The 12,266-nt window shown below is 58.2% G+C and overlaps 1 protein-coding gene across 4 annotated transcripts in view; it reads left to right on the top strand.

The window, feature by feature from the left end:
• Positions 1 to 12,266, top strand: part of ELFN2 (extracellular leucine rich repeat and fibronectin type III domain containing 2) — a 56,949-nt gene that overhangs the window by 22,709 nt on the left and 21,974 nt on the right. The window lies entirely within an intron of this gene.

Genomic DNA, 12,266 nt, shown 5'->3' on the forward strand with positions numbered 1-12,266 from the left:
CTTCCTCCTCCCATCCCCACCTGGTTCGGCTCATCCTCTGCCTCATCTGGGCTCCTGTAACCAGGCTTGGGTTTTCCATCCTTGCTCCTTGGTCTGCACATCAGTCCACCTGCTGTTTCTTGCGGAGTAGCCTTGGGCAAATTACTTAGCTCTTTGTGCTTCTGCTTCCTTGTTTGAAAAACGGGTATAGCAGCATCTGTGTAGTAGATTCTGCACCTACCTAGCCCCCAGCGTGGTGTCCACCTGATTGTTCCTTGTGCCACCGTTGGATGCAGGCTGGGGGCTACCCAGTGAGAGGGGCTCTGGGGAAGGCAAAAGGGACGGAAGCCCCACTGCCCTGTTGGGGAAGTTGAGGCACACACAGAGATGGCCACATTGACCTGGTGTTGAGGACCCCCCGCCCCCACTGTCTTCTCTCAGAACGGCTCACTGTGTGGGAGTTGGCCATATTGCAGATGGGGAAGTCAAGGCCTGGAGGGGGTAGCTGGTGCCGCAGGCTGGCCTCTGGCGTGGGTCTGGGCTCTGTTTCCTGGATCGTGCTGGCTGGTGTTGGCTGGACGGTAGCACAGGACAGGTCTTAGAAGGCTAGCCTCTCTTTGTGGAACCATAGGGAATCCATTTCTCCTCCTGCTCGGGCCTCAGTTTCCATTTCTGAGAGATGGGGGATCACGGGGATGTAGCTGGTGTAACCCTGATGGAAGCAGGTTGGGGCCACAGCTTCTTTTTTATATATATATTTAAAATTATTTTTCTTAAATAATATATTTTTATTGGTGTTCAATTTGTCAACATACAGAATAACACCCAGTGCTCATCCTGTCAAGTGCCCCCCTCAGTGCCCGTCACCCATTCACCCCTGACCTCCTCCCCTTCCACCACCCCTAGTTCGTTTCCCAGAGTTAGGAGTCTTCATGTTCTGTCTCAGCTTCTTATGCTTTGTGACGTCAGAAGAGGAGCTAGTGTGGACGAACGAGTTGCAGTTTCTGGCCTAGGCCATCCCTGGAGGTCCATCCAAGGGGGTGGATTTTGAGGGGCCGTGAGGGGAACAGGCCAGCTCTAGCCCTGTCCCACATCCTTGGAGGGCCCTCTGATGCTGGGCTCTGTGTGGGTGTGGCGCATAGGAGTGGCACGTGGCTTGGCCCACCATCGCCAGGTTGGGATGAGGCTCAGGACAGGCCTTGGCTCCTACTCCGCCACCCACCTGGTCCCGAATGCACTGAGCTCACGGGGGCCAAGCCTGTCTCTCCTGCCACCTGGCTAAGGGGCCATTTGCTCCTCCGTGTGCCCTGGGGGCGTCTCGCAAGCTGGCACAGTGGGGCTGGGCCTGGACTGGTGGCTGCCCCACAGGGACCGTGGGCATATCGTTGGCCCTCCGTGAGCCTGTTTCCTCGTCTGCCACCTGGGCCTCATGTTGTGTTCAATGAGATCACCAGTTGGAGAAACTTCTCGAGGCATAAACCAGGGGTGGCAAACTCAAGTGCCCACGGGGGGCAGGTCACTTAAAGGTTCGAATCCGGTTCATGGGACAATAGGGTGCGGTGGGGCCTGTGGTGCCCGCCAGCACTCAGAGCCTGATGGTATCAAACTCCAGTTTTTATCAACAGTGAGCAAGCCAACCAGAGTGATCCGTGGGCAGCGTTTGGAGCTGCCAGCCTGCCCCAGAAGGCAAACTCTACAAATGGATTAACTGGGGGGTATTTAACTCTCCTTTACATAATAACAAGGGCTAACATTTATTGAGGGCTCGTTCTGTGCCAGGAGCGAAGTAAGCACTTTAGTGGGATTATCTTGTGTGATCCTAACACCAACCTGGAGGCAGGCGGTGTGGGGTACTTTGTGGCTATTATACCAGAGAGGTTCGGCCAGAGCCCAAGGTCACACAGCCGTGGTGGGGGGGATAGCAGGGTCTTCCCCGCCCCCCCCCCCCCCCCCCCCCCGCCCCTCATCCGGGGGAGCCTTCTGATTCCTCTGTGGAGGTGTCTCCTCTGAGCCCAGAGGGTGGAGGGAGGAAGGGCAGACCTGCCTGGCCAAGGGGGGAACCCCCAGATCTGTGACAGCTTGTGCTTCTCTCTGGGTTGTGGGGGGAAGGTTGGAGAAACAAAATTAAGCAGAGGGAGAGTGTTGTGGAGCTGAGGAAGGATAACTGATTTTTTATGAGCTTGTTAACATTTGTGAAGTTAAGTAAGCAGAAATTTATGCGCTTCATTTGCATGCATTAAAGGAGGGCTGCCCGGCCCAGGGCCCAGCGTAGTTACCAGGAAACCTCACGCTTCCCGGGGCATCGGGCCCACCGCCCCCAAGGCTGGCGTCCAGCAGTTGCCCAGGTCCGGAGGGTCTGTTTTGGCGGGTGTGCGGGGATTTCTTCAGATCCAGCTGTGGCCATTTCCTGACGGCCACTGTGTGCGTGGACTAGCTCCTGCGCCCGGACTCTCCTTGCTGTGTCTGAGACCAGGTGACCTGGCTGCTCACAGAGCAGCTTGGCCCTTAGTTCAGAGGCTGAATATACTAGAGCCTGTTCCCTCCCCACCCTGCCCCTGGTTGGGGGAGGCCTCGGAAGGTGCTGGAGGCCCAAAGACCACCAGTTTTTCTGCGTAAGAGCTGTGAGGCCTGAGGCAGGTTGCTCCAGGTCTTGATGTTCTCATCCGTAAAATGGGGACGGTGGTGGTGCCGACCTTATGGGCTTATGTCCTGCTCACGACACGGCTCGCCCGGGATGATGTTGACTTGGGGGGTGGCATGACCTCTTTGCACGTTGACCTGGCTCTTTGGGGGACCCTTTGTTTCCAACAGCCCTGAGAGCTACGTGGCCCTTTCTCTGGGAGGCCTGACTGGACACCCCTGACCTGGCCTTGGCAGCCCCCGGGGCTCCCCGACGTCCCCTGCCCATCCTGCAATTACTGGTGTCCTGTAATTATAATTCCCTTCCAGCTGTGAGCTTCCTCAGGGCAGAGCCACGACCATCCTGATCCCTGGGGTGCCTCGTGCCTGCCCCAGGGCATGAGAAGTGATATTAAATGAATGAGTGGATGAAATCTATCATCTCAGCCTTTGTTTTTCACCCGTTTGGAATTAGAAGTCCCTTCCAGGTGTGTAGTGATGTATGTTTTTTTTTTTCAAGTTTTCAAGATTTATTTATTAATTTGAGAGCGAGGGAGGTGAGGGAGAGGCAGAGGGAGAGAGAAGGAATCTCCAGCTGACCCCCCACCGAGCATGGAGCCTGACATGGGTCCAATCTCACCACCCTGAGATCATGACTTGAGCCCAACTCAAGAGTCAGATGCTCAACCACCTGATTGATGGCTTTAAAGACACTTTTGGGCTAATGCCCTCATTTGATCTCTACCTTTTCGCTCCCCTGCAAAGAAGGCAGGGTAGGTCAGTGGTTGAGCGTCTGCCTTCAGCTCAGGGTGTGATCCCGGGGTCCTGGGATCGAGTCCTGCATTGGGCTCCCCACAGGAAGCCTGTTTTTCCCTCCGCCTGTGTCTCTGCCTCTCTCTCTGGGTCTCTCATGAATAAATAAATAAAAAATCTTAAGAAGGCAGGGCAGGCTACAGATGGGGAAGCAAAGGCCCAGGTGGACGTGGAGGGATTTGAATCCAGCCCTCACTCATTTGTTTGCTCAGGGCAGCTCCTGAACTCCTGCTCTGGGCTGGGTAGGGAGGTCCTGGGGGGCATCAGGTGGGATGCTGCCTTCCAGGGATTCAGAGGCTGTCCTCCATAGGTAGGCACAGCGTGGGTGGGAGGAAGCTGAGGAGGCCGTGGGGCACAGCTGCATCGCTGTAGGCCCCGGTCCTTCATCTCGTCTAGTGGGTGACAGCTCAGAGGCTTACAGCTTCTTCCAGCTCTGATGGGTGAGATTCTCGGCAGTTCAGGGGGTTTGTCGCCAGGCACCTGCCAGGAGGCCCATCTTGCAGCCCTGTCCACACAGCCCTGGCCTATCCAGAAGGCCGACGGGCCCTGTAGACACGGGTGACTGGGCCTCTGGAGGGAGTGGCCGTCCCTGCTGCTGTCCCTGGGCCTGTGACAGTGGGGGTGGTCGTCTGCACACTGTAGGGGTCTGTCTCTGGATAGAATTTGCAGTCAGCCTGGAGCTAGGAGGCAGGGGTGCGGGGAAGGGGATCTGAGGGGCCTGAGGATTGGTGGGATGGGGGGTAGATGTGTGAGGGGTGGTCAGCTTCTCTGAATGGGGTTGTCCCATTTGGGGTGGCCCCCTGGGGGGAGGTTGAGGCTGAAGAGTAAGGGGTGCCTTCCTTTCTGATCTTCTCCCCCCCTGCTCGCTGTCCCCTCTCCCAGGGACCTGCTGGGTGGGCTGGGGTCATGGAGGGCTTGGCCTTAGGAGGCAGAGGGGTGCCTGGCTTTGGGCAGGTGATCGCCCTCTCTGTGCCTCGATTTCCTCATCAATGCCTTGGGGGTGGTGCCAGTTCACATCCTCCTCCTGGGGATTTAGTGAGGGTTCAGTCACCTAAGGGCACCTTGGGGGGCGGAGCCGGCCCGGGTGGGGGTGGTGGTGAGCAGAGAGGTGAGGAAACCATGTCGGGAAGGCTGTGGGTTTTATTGTGACCTAATGGGAGTCAGCAGGCAGGTGAGGTTGGCAGCAGGGAGGAAGGTGCGGGCAGCTCCTGCAGTGGCTCAGGTGTGGCACTGGAGGCTGGTGGAGGTGCGGGCAGGGGACAGATGTGCACTGGTGCTTGTTGGCTCGTGAACTTGTTCCCTCTGTCCCCTGGAGCTCGGGGAAGGTACAGGAGGGAAGTGCATTTATTCAGACAGTTCTCCAGTATCTGGTATGAGCCAGGCCTTGTGCAAGGTGTTGAGGGTCTGGGGGCTCAATGAGGACTGTGCCTGGCACCAGGGACCGCACTGCCAAGGGGGAAGGCAGACTAGCGTTGAGTGCAGCCCCGGAAGGCTGGAGGGCTTCCTGTAGGAGGTGGCTTTGAACCCTACATGAGGTGGGGGCGGGGCAGAAGGGAATCTCCAGGGGAAAGGCCAAGAGGTCTCAAAAGACCTCCTGAGTTCAGAGGAGGTGAGAAGTCATATGTGAGGATACGAGGGTCTGGGATGGATTTGGGAAGGAGGATCTGGGAGTCTGGGGAGGAGGTAGGGCTCAGAGCTCCATCCAGGCCAGGAGGAGTCTGGGATGTGCAGTCTTCAGCAGCAGGGGGCATGGTGGGCACTTGGACTTCTCAGTGGTGCTGTTCTGGGGTCAGGTGAGAGGCAGGTGGTGGGATCAAGGCTGGAGGAGGGGTCAGGGGAGGAGCCGAGGAGGCCCCCACGTGTGCATGCAGCGGGGCGAGGTTTGTTCTGACGGTGTCTCGGTTACTGGATGGTGTTGCAGGGCAGATTTGCAGAGACAAGTCCAAGCCAGATCAGGAGAGGTCTTGAATGCCGGGATAAGGACCACGGAGGCAATCAGAGGCTTCTGAGCAGGGCAGTGAGCCACGAGCCCGCTGTGCTTCAGGCAGCTTCCTCTGGCAGCTGGGCAGAGGATGGGTGGGGGCGGGGTAGTCTGGGCAGATCCCTTAGGAGACTGCACCCATCTGGGGGGGCTTCCATGTGCGGTGGCAGAGGCATAGGAGAGGAGAGAGGGCAGCAGAGCTCAGGGAAGGCTCAGTGGAAGAGGTGGCATTTGATCAGGGCTGTAGAGGGCGAGAGAGGTCTGCTCCCAGGGGGTGGAAGAGAACGACACAGCAGGTGGCTGGCACGTCGGTGGGGGGGGAGGGTGCGTGATGGGAGAGGCCCGTCCCTTCAGGATGCCTCTGAAGGATGAAAGGGAAGGTCTGAGCTGGGAAGGAATATTATCATTACTGAGGACCACCCCCCCCCCCAACCCCGTGCAAGGCTCTCTGTCCCCAGAGCTGGGTGGGTACCCAGCTCCACTCCCAGCTGCTTGGCTTGGGGCGGGTCTGTGGAACCCAGCACCTCCGTTTTGTTGTCTGTAAAATGGGGGGACTGTTAGGACCTGCCCCCTGCGGAGTCTCTGAGGATTAGGTGAGCTAATCCGCCTTCAGCAGGCCTTGGAGATGCTCCATGGTTAAGTGGTTAATTGGCTGTGGTCCTTCCGATCTCATTGAGCACAGCAGGGCAGCCTCACAACCTGGGGACAGATGAGGGACGGCTGTGAGGGGTACAGAGCAAGGGTACCCCAGCCTTGGTGCACTTGCCTTCATGCCTCCTGGCAGTGGGCTGGCCTGTCAAATGCCCGGCCCAGCATGCTCGGTGCTCCTGGGGTCTGGCGGGGGTGGGGTTGGGGGACAGGAGTCAGCCTCTGGTCCCAAGGTAGGCTGGCCCCCACCAGGCGGGAGGCCTCAGGTTGGCTGCATGCTCTCAGAGCCTCAGCTTTCTCATCTGTTAATGGGGACCGCACGTGCCCCATAAGGCCAGTTTTGTGTGGGCTCCTTCCCCTGTTTCTCTGCACCTACTGACCACGCGGCCTTGAGTGGGCTGGGGCCAGGGTGGACTCGGGAGCCACTGTGTCGGTAGAGGCCCTAATGGTCATAACAGCAGTGGTAAGGAGCTGGGAGGCCCTCTTGTCACCAGTAGTAATAAAGAGCACACCTCAGCCTGTGGGGAGGTGGGGGGTGGAGGTGGGGATAGAGACCAGCTGGGAATGACGCACCTCTGGGGGCGCTGGGCGGTTCTTTTTCTTTTTCTTTCTTTCTTTTTTTCTTTTGCTTTTTCAATCCCCGTGCCCCAGGCACCTCCTCTGGGCCAGGCCCCCATCTGTTGGGGGTGGGGGGATACAGAGGGGACATGGTGCTGCCTTGGCCCTCCGGAAGGAAGACGGTGACTATTTAGGGGGACACCATTTGGAGCTGGTGAGCATGGGGTTGCTGTGGAATGGTGAAGGCAGACCTAGGGTTCAGGGCAGGCTTCCTGGAGGAGGTGATACCTGAGCTAAAGATAGTAGGGGTTCAGGTATTGGCAGCAAGTGTAGGGAGAGGGAGGTGCCAGTGCCAATGTGGGGTGGAGTGGCGGGAATGTGAGGAGGGCCATGTGGCTGGAGCAGGAGCTGGGGAAGGTACAGCCCACCTCACAGAAGCTTCTCATGCCAGCAGGGAGCTCGGCCTCTAACCCTGGGCCTTCAGGGAGCCCCTGAAAGATGGGGAGCAGGAGAGGCAGTGTCAGAATTGCCCCCTGGAAAATTCTTTCTGGCTGCTGTACGGAGGGGCTCGAGAAGGCCATGCGGGCTGCTGGGCAGGTGATGGTGGCGGCCTGTCTTGGTCAGGTGGGGGAGCAAGCAGACCTTCTGGGGATAGAAGTGGCCGATCATCTGCTGGGGGAAGGGGACAGTTGAGGAAAGCTGGGGTCTGTGGCCTGAGCAAGCAGGTGGGTGGTGGTGACCTTGACCAGGAGGAGACGTGTGGGCAGGCGTGGGCTTGTTCTAGGTGACCTGGCCTGGCAAGTCTGGGGCATCTGAGGGCAGGTGGGACGGGAGAGCAGCTGTGGGGAGGTCGGGGATGGAGCCAGGAGGAGCTGTCGTGTTTCAGGGGCTGGGGCCGGAGGGGACCCCCTGGAAGGAGGGGCTGCAGTCTCCTCAGGTGCTGCACACCCAGGGCTCAGACGTGTTCAAGGAGCTGCCAGCTCTGACGTTCTGTGAAGCCCTCCAGAGGGTCAGGAAGTGGAAGGAGCGAGGTCCCCTGGGGGTCCCCACACACAGTGGCTTTGGTCCTGGACACGAGTGCACTGATGGGGTTCGCTTGGCCAGAGCTACTGAGCACCTCCTGTGTGCCAGCTCCCGTGTTGGGGCTGCAACAGGGCATGGGCTCGGCCTGGTCCCACCCAACCCTCTGGGCTCACGCGGGGTGTGTGGCCAGGAGGCCTCCACAAGGCCAGGGCTGATACCTCACTTGACAGCCCCAGTCTGTGAAAATGCAGATTTTTTTTATATGAGAACTTAGAAGCTGGTTATCTATTTTACAAAATAATTTGTAGGAGGCTTTCCTTCAACAGCAATACTCTCTAGTACGTGTGGGGGGGTTTCCATTTGCCCGAGTCCCCTGCCGGTCTGTGAATTCCTTGCTCATCTTTGTTCCCTCCACCATGGGCCAGGAATCCCAGGCCAGGCAAACAGTAGGTGTTCATTAGATGTGGGACTTCTCTTTTTTTCTTTTTTTTTTAGATGTGGGACTTCTCGTTGGCAGAAGTGTGGCCCCCTGTGCGGATCCCCAGCCCCCTCGGGGAGAAGCAGGTCCTCCAGGCGCCAAGCCCTCCCAGTTAATAATCATCTTTGGTGTTTGGGGCTCAGCCAACCGCACCCTTGGCCTCCTGGCTGCCTGTTGGATTTGCTGTGTGCTTGGTGACAATAGGCCGGCCTCGTACCTGCTTGTCCCCGAGCCCTGAATGAACTCCCTGCTCCATCCCCCCCTGGGTCTCCCACCCCATGGGGATCCCTGCAGGCCAGAGACCAGTTGGCCAGCCCGTGGACAATGTGCCACCGCTTTATGTGTCTCGTCTACCCCCTTACAGATGACGAAGTTGGGGCCTGAAAGGGAGGCCCTGGCTCACGTCCTTGCTGCCAGGGAGCTGGGAGGGAGATGGAGCCTGCAAAGTGGATGCCTCTTGCCCCAAGCAACCCTGGCAGTTGAGGGCCTGGGAGGATTTGAACAAAGCTAAAGGGGCAGGATGGCCTCATGGCCACAACCACGTTTGTCTCTAGCCCTTCTGCTTCTTAGCTGTGCGCCCTTCCTTGAGCAAGTGGCTTCACTGCTCTGGGCCTCAGTTTTCTCATCTCTCAAATGATGCCTACCTCACAGGGCTGGGGAGAGGGTCGATTGAGTTAATTCCTGTAAAAGGCTGATCAGGGTCTGGCATGTAGTTAGTGCTCAGACACAGGCAGCAGGGCTTGAGTGCTGTTTACCAGCAGTGACCTGGGAGGCCACTTTGTCTTTCTGGGCCTCAGTTTCCTCCTTTGAGAATGAGGTCTGACAAGCTTTATCCTCTCATCCCACTAGGTAGGGGGTTGTGTGTGCACACAGATCAGGGGCGGTGAAGCCTCCTTTGTGTCAACCAGGCTCGCTGTTGGTGTTGGCCACAGCCCGGTGGGTTTGCTGTCTGGACCTGACGGAGGCCTGTTTGTTCAGGCCACAGGGTTACTGTACCGACTGGCAGGGCTGGAGCCATGGTGGAGAACACACTGTGCTTGGTGCTGGGTGGCCCCAGTGGGGAGGGTGGACACCTGTTACAGACAAGAACTGGGAGAGTCACTATGAGAGAGGGGAGAGCTGCCTGGGGCAAAAGCCGGAGGGAGGGTCTGGAGTGGGCAGCCCAGTCCGGCCTCATGGCTGCCTTGACCTTCAGGAGGACTTACGGCTTCAGCCTGGAAGCCATGGAAGCTTCTGGAAGTGTTTGAAGAGAGGGTCTTTCAGTGGGCCCATGGTATATGGCGTTTCAAAAGGTCTCTGGTGGCTGAGCAGAGGGAAGGGGAGGGACGCAGGGGACGCTTGAAATGCTGGGAGGCAGCTGTTGCTGTCTGGGTAAGAGCCTCGGTGGCTTGGATATACAGGCGTGTGGGCTGGACAGGTGTCAGGATGGATTGGAGGTGAGGGATGGACCAGGCAGAGGCAGAGTCAAGTGTGATTGGGATGGTGAGACTGAGCGCAGAGAAATTTGGTAATAGGCCCACAGTCACACAGCCAGCGGGGGAGGGAGCGAAACCTCGGGCCCAGGGCTCGTAGGGGGCGGCCCTACACAGAGGGGCCCACAGGGTGGAGGCAGAAGGCAGGACAGAGCCCGCAGGGGCAGTGCTGGCGGCCTCCTCAGTGCTTCATTCTCGGGCTCTGCCCAGCGCCAGGCATGATGGAGACGGGTCAGGGCATCTGCTGGGGATGGGGGGTCTGGGCTGTGTTGCCCGCGGCTCCAATAGGCAGGGCTCGCACGCAGAGGAAGCAGTCAGGGAAGGATGCAGCCGGCACAACTGGCAGCCGAGCATCCCGCCCTCAGGTGGCGAGTGTGATGGTGAGGAGCTCAGGACTCTAAGTGAGAGAGACCCAGGTTTGCAGCTGGTTCCCATCTGTAAAGTGGAGGTTGTTCTAAGATGAGTGGGACAGTGCAGGACTTAGCACATGGCCTGGGGTGTGGCCTCTCTGATCAGGGACAGGTCATGGCCTCCCGAGCCAGCTCAGCGCAGGGACAGACCGTCTCCTTGAGATGATGGGCAGTGCCCGGACCCAAGGCCCAGGCTCAGACGGGAGGAGGCTGCCAGGGGTGGGGGGAGGGCCAGGAAAGAATGATGGGCTCCAGTTTGTGGAGAATAGAGAGTTATGGGAGTTATGTGAGCCCCAGAGATACATGTAACTGCAGGGAAGTGACGGAGGGGTCTGCAGAAGGATGGGACGGGACCAACTTTGATGAGCCTGGGCAGTGCTTAGAGACCGTCCTTTGGTTTTACCAAGGTAAACATGCAGGAGGCCCAGAGAGGGTGAGGGCCTGGCTCAAGGTCACACAGCAGCTGGCACTGGGAGCAGACCTGCTGGCTTGGGGGCCTGGGCACTGCCCTCCTCTGAAGGAGGGTTGTGATCATTTATCAGGGGAGTTTAATAATGAATGAAGTCGAAGTGTCTTTAATGCAGGCAGCAGGCCCGAAGTAATAAGGGGCCCTGTATTAATTCGGAAGTTAATGAATATGCAGGTGTGTCTGAATGATTAATGGGGCTCCCAAGGCTTTGGAGCGGGGTGTGTGAGCTGCTGATGGAAATATGAATATTGCATACAGCTGGGAAGTCGGATAAACTGGGGAGTAGGTGGGCATTCATGCACTGGGGAGGACTCTAGCGGCCACAGAGGTTGAATTTATAGACGCTCAGGGGCAGATGGACCGTGTCATGGCCAAGTGTGCTCATGTTTTACTGTGTGATCTTGAGCAAGTCACTTAACCTCTCTGAGCCTCAATTTCCTCATCTGCAAAAGGCTCATACCTGGTACCTGGGCCGTTAGCATAGGGTCAGGCACTGTGCAAACATCTGATAAAAACCGGTATAGCCTTGTTAGAAAGGAGGGCAGAGACGGCTGAGAAAAGCCAAGGAAGGTATCACAGTAACCGTTAAATTCCCTTAAATTTGAACAACACCTTACGGTTTGTAAGGGGGGGGGGTGCGTCTCTCATTGGTCTACCCCTTGGCTCTTTGCAGCAGTGGCATGGGGCAGAGGAGATGGTTCTCGGGGAAGCTGAGGTTCAGAGAGGGCTGGTCACTGCCCAGGTCACCAGCTAGCAGGCACAGTCGGGCCTGGGCTCAGGTCCCCACTGCCTGACCATGAATCCCAGAGCAGGTGGAGATAGAACCACCAGTCAGGGGGAGGGTCCCACGGTGGCACTGACCGGAAGGACCTTCAGAGTATTTGTTGGGCCTGGGGTTGGGAGTCCCTGCATCACCTCTCGGAGCCTTAGCTTCTTTGCCTGGCGTGTGAGTGTCTGTTTGCCACTTGGGGCTGTTTTGGGGTTTTGATGAGAAAATGGGACACGGACCCCTTGTGTGTGCCTGGCCTTTGGGGAGTCCCTGGTTCTGCAAACGTCATCTCTTACTGTTTGGAATGGCTGTCCTGGGAGTCTGTCTGCAGCAGCCCTGTCTCATACTGGGGGCCGTGGGGGCTGGGCAACTTTGTAGCTTTGGGTCCTCGGGCGCAACCCTGAGCCTCTCTCTGCCTTTGTCTCTTCACCCTTCCAGTGGGCATAGCAGCGAGGCTGCTGTAGATTAAGTGTGTGGGCCCCGCACGCAGTTGGACTGGGCACAGTGAGCTCCCTTTCCCCCTTGCACCTCCCCCAGGCCCATATCACGGCCCCTGTGCGTGGGTACCCTTTTTATGCTCCCATGGCACCTTATTCATCCTTTGAGCCTGTGACCATTTATGGAGAGCCTCCTGGGCGCCCTGCTGGACCTTGGGTTTGCAGGGTGAGTGAGACCGCCCTCCCTGTCCCTGTCCTTGACAAGGTCATGGTCCAGGCAGAAGGCAGGTGTGAAACCCGTGTCCCGTGATGCAAGCTGGGATGGGGCATGGGAACGAGAGGATGGCCCTTACGCAGGCGTGGCTGGGGGTGGGGAAGACGTGCTCATTTATCTTGCGGGCTTCCCTGCTAGGCCCCCCACCGAGGGCTGTGTCTTGGCTGTGGGTGCTCAGCTCCCAGCGGGAGGCACTTACAGGGTGGCTGGCCGAGTGAACGAGGGAGTGAGTGGATGGGTGGTCGCTACCTAGGCCCCTGCCTGGCTGCTCCCGGGCTCTAGGCCAGGCCGTCCCAGGTGCGCCCAGGGGGAGGCTGTCTTGTGTCCTCCTCTTTT

The sequence above is a fragment of the Canis lupus genome, chromosome 10, assembly GCF_011100685.1.
Source record: "Canis lupus familiaris isolate Mischka breed German Shepherd chromosome 10, alternate assembly UU_Cfam_GSD_1.0, whole genome shotgun sequence".
NCBI lineage: Eukaryota > Metazoa > Chordata > Mammalia > Carnivora > Canidae > Canis > Canis lupus.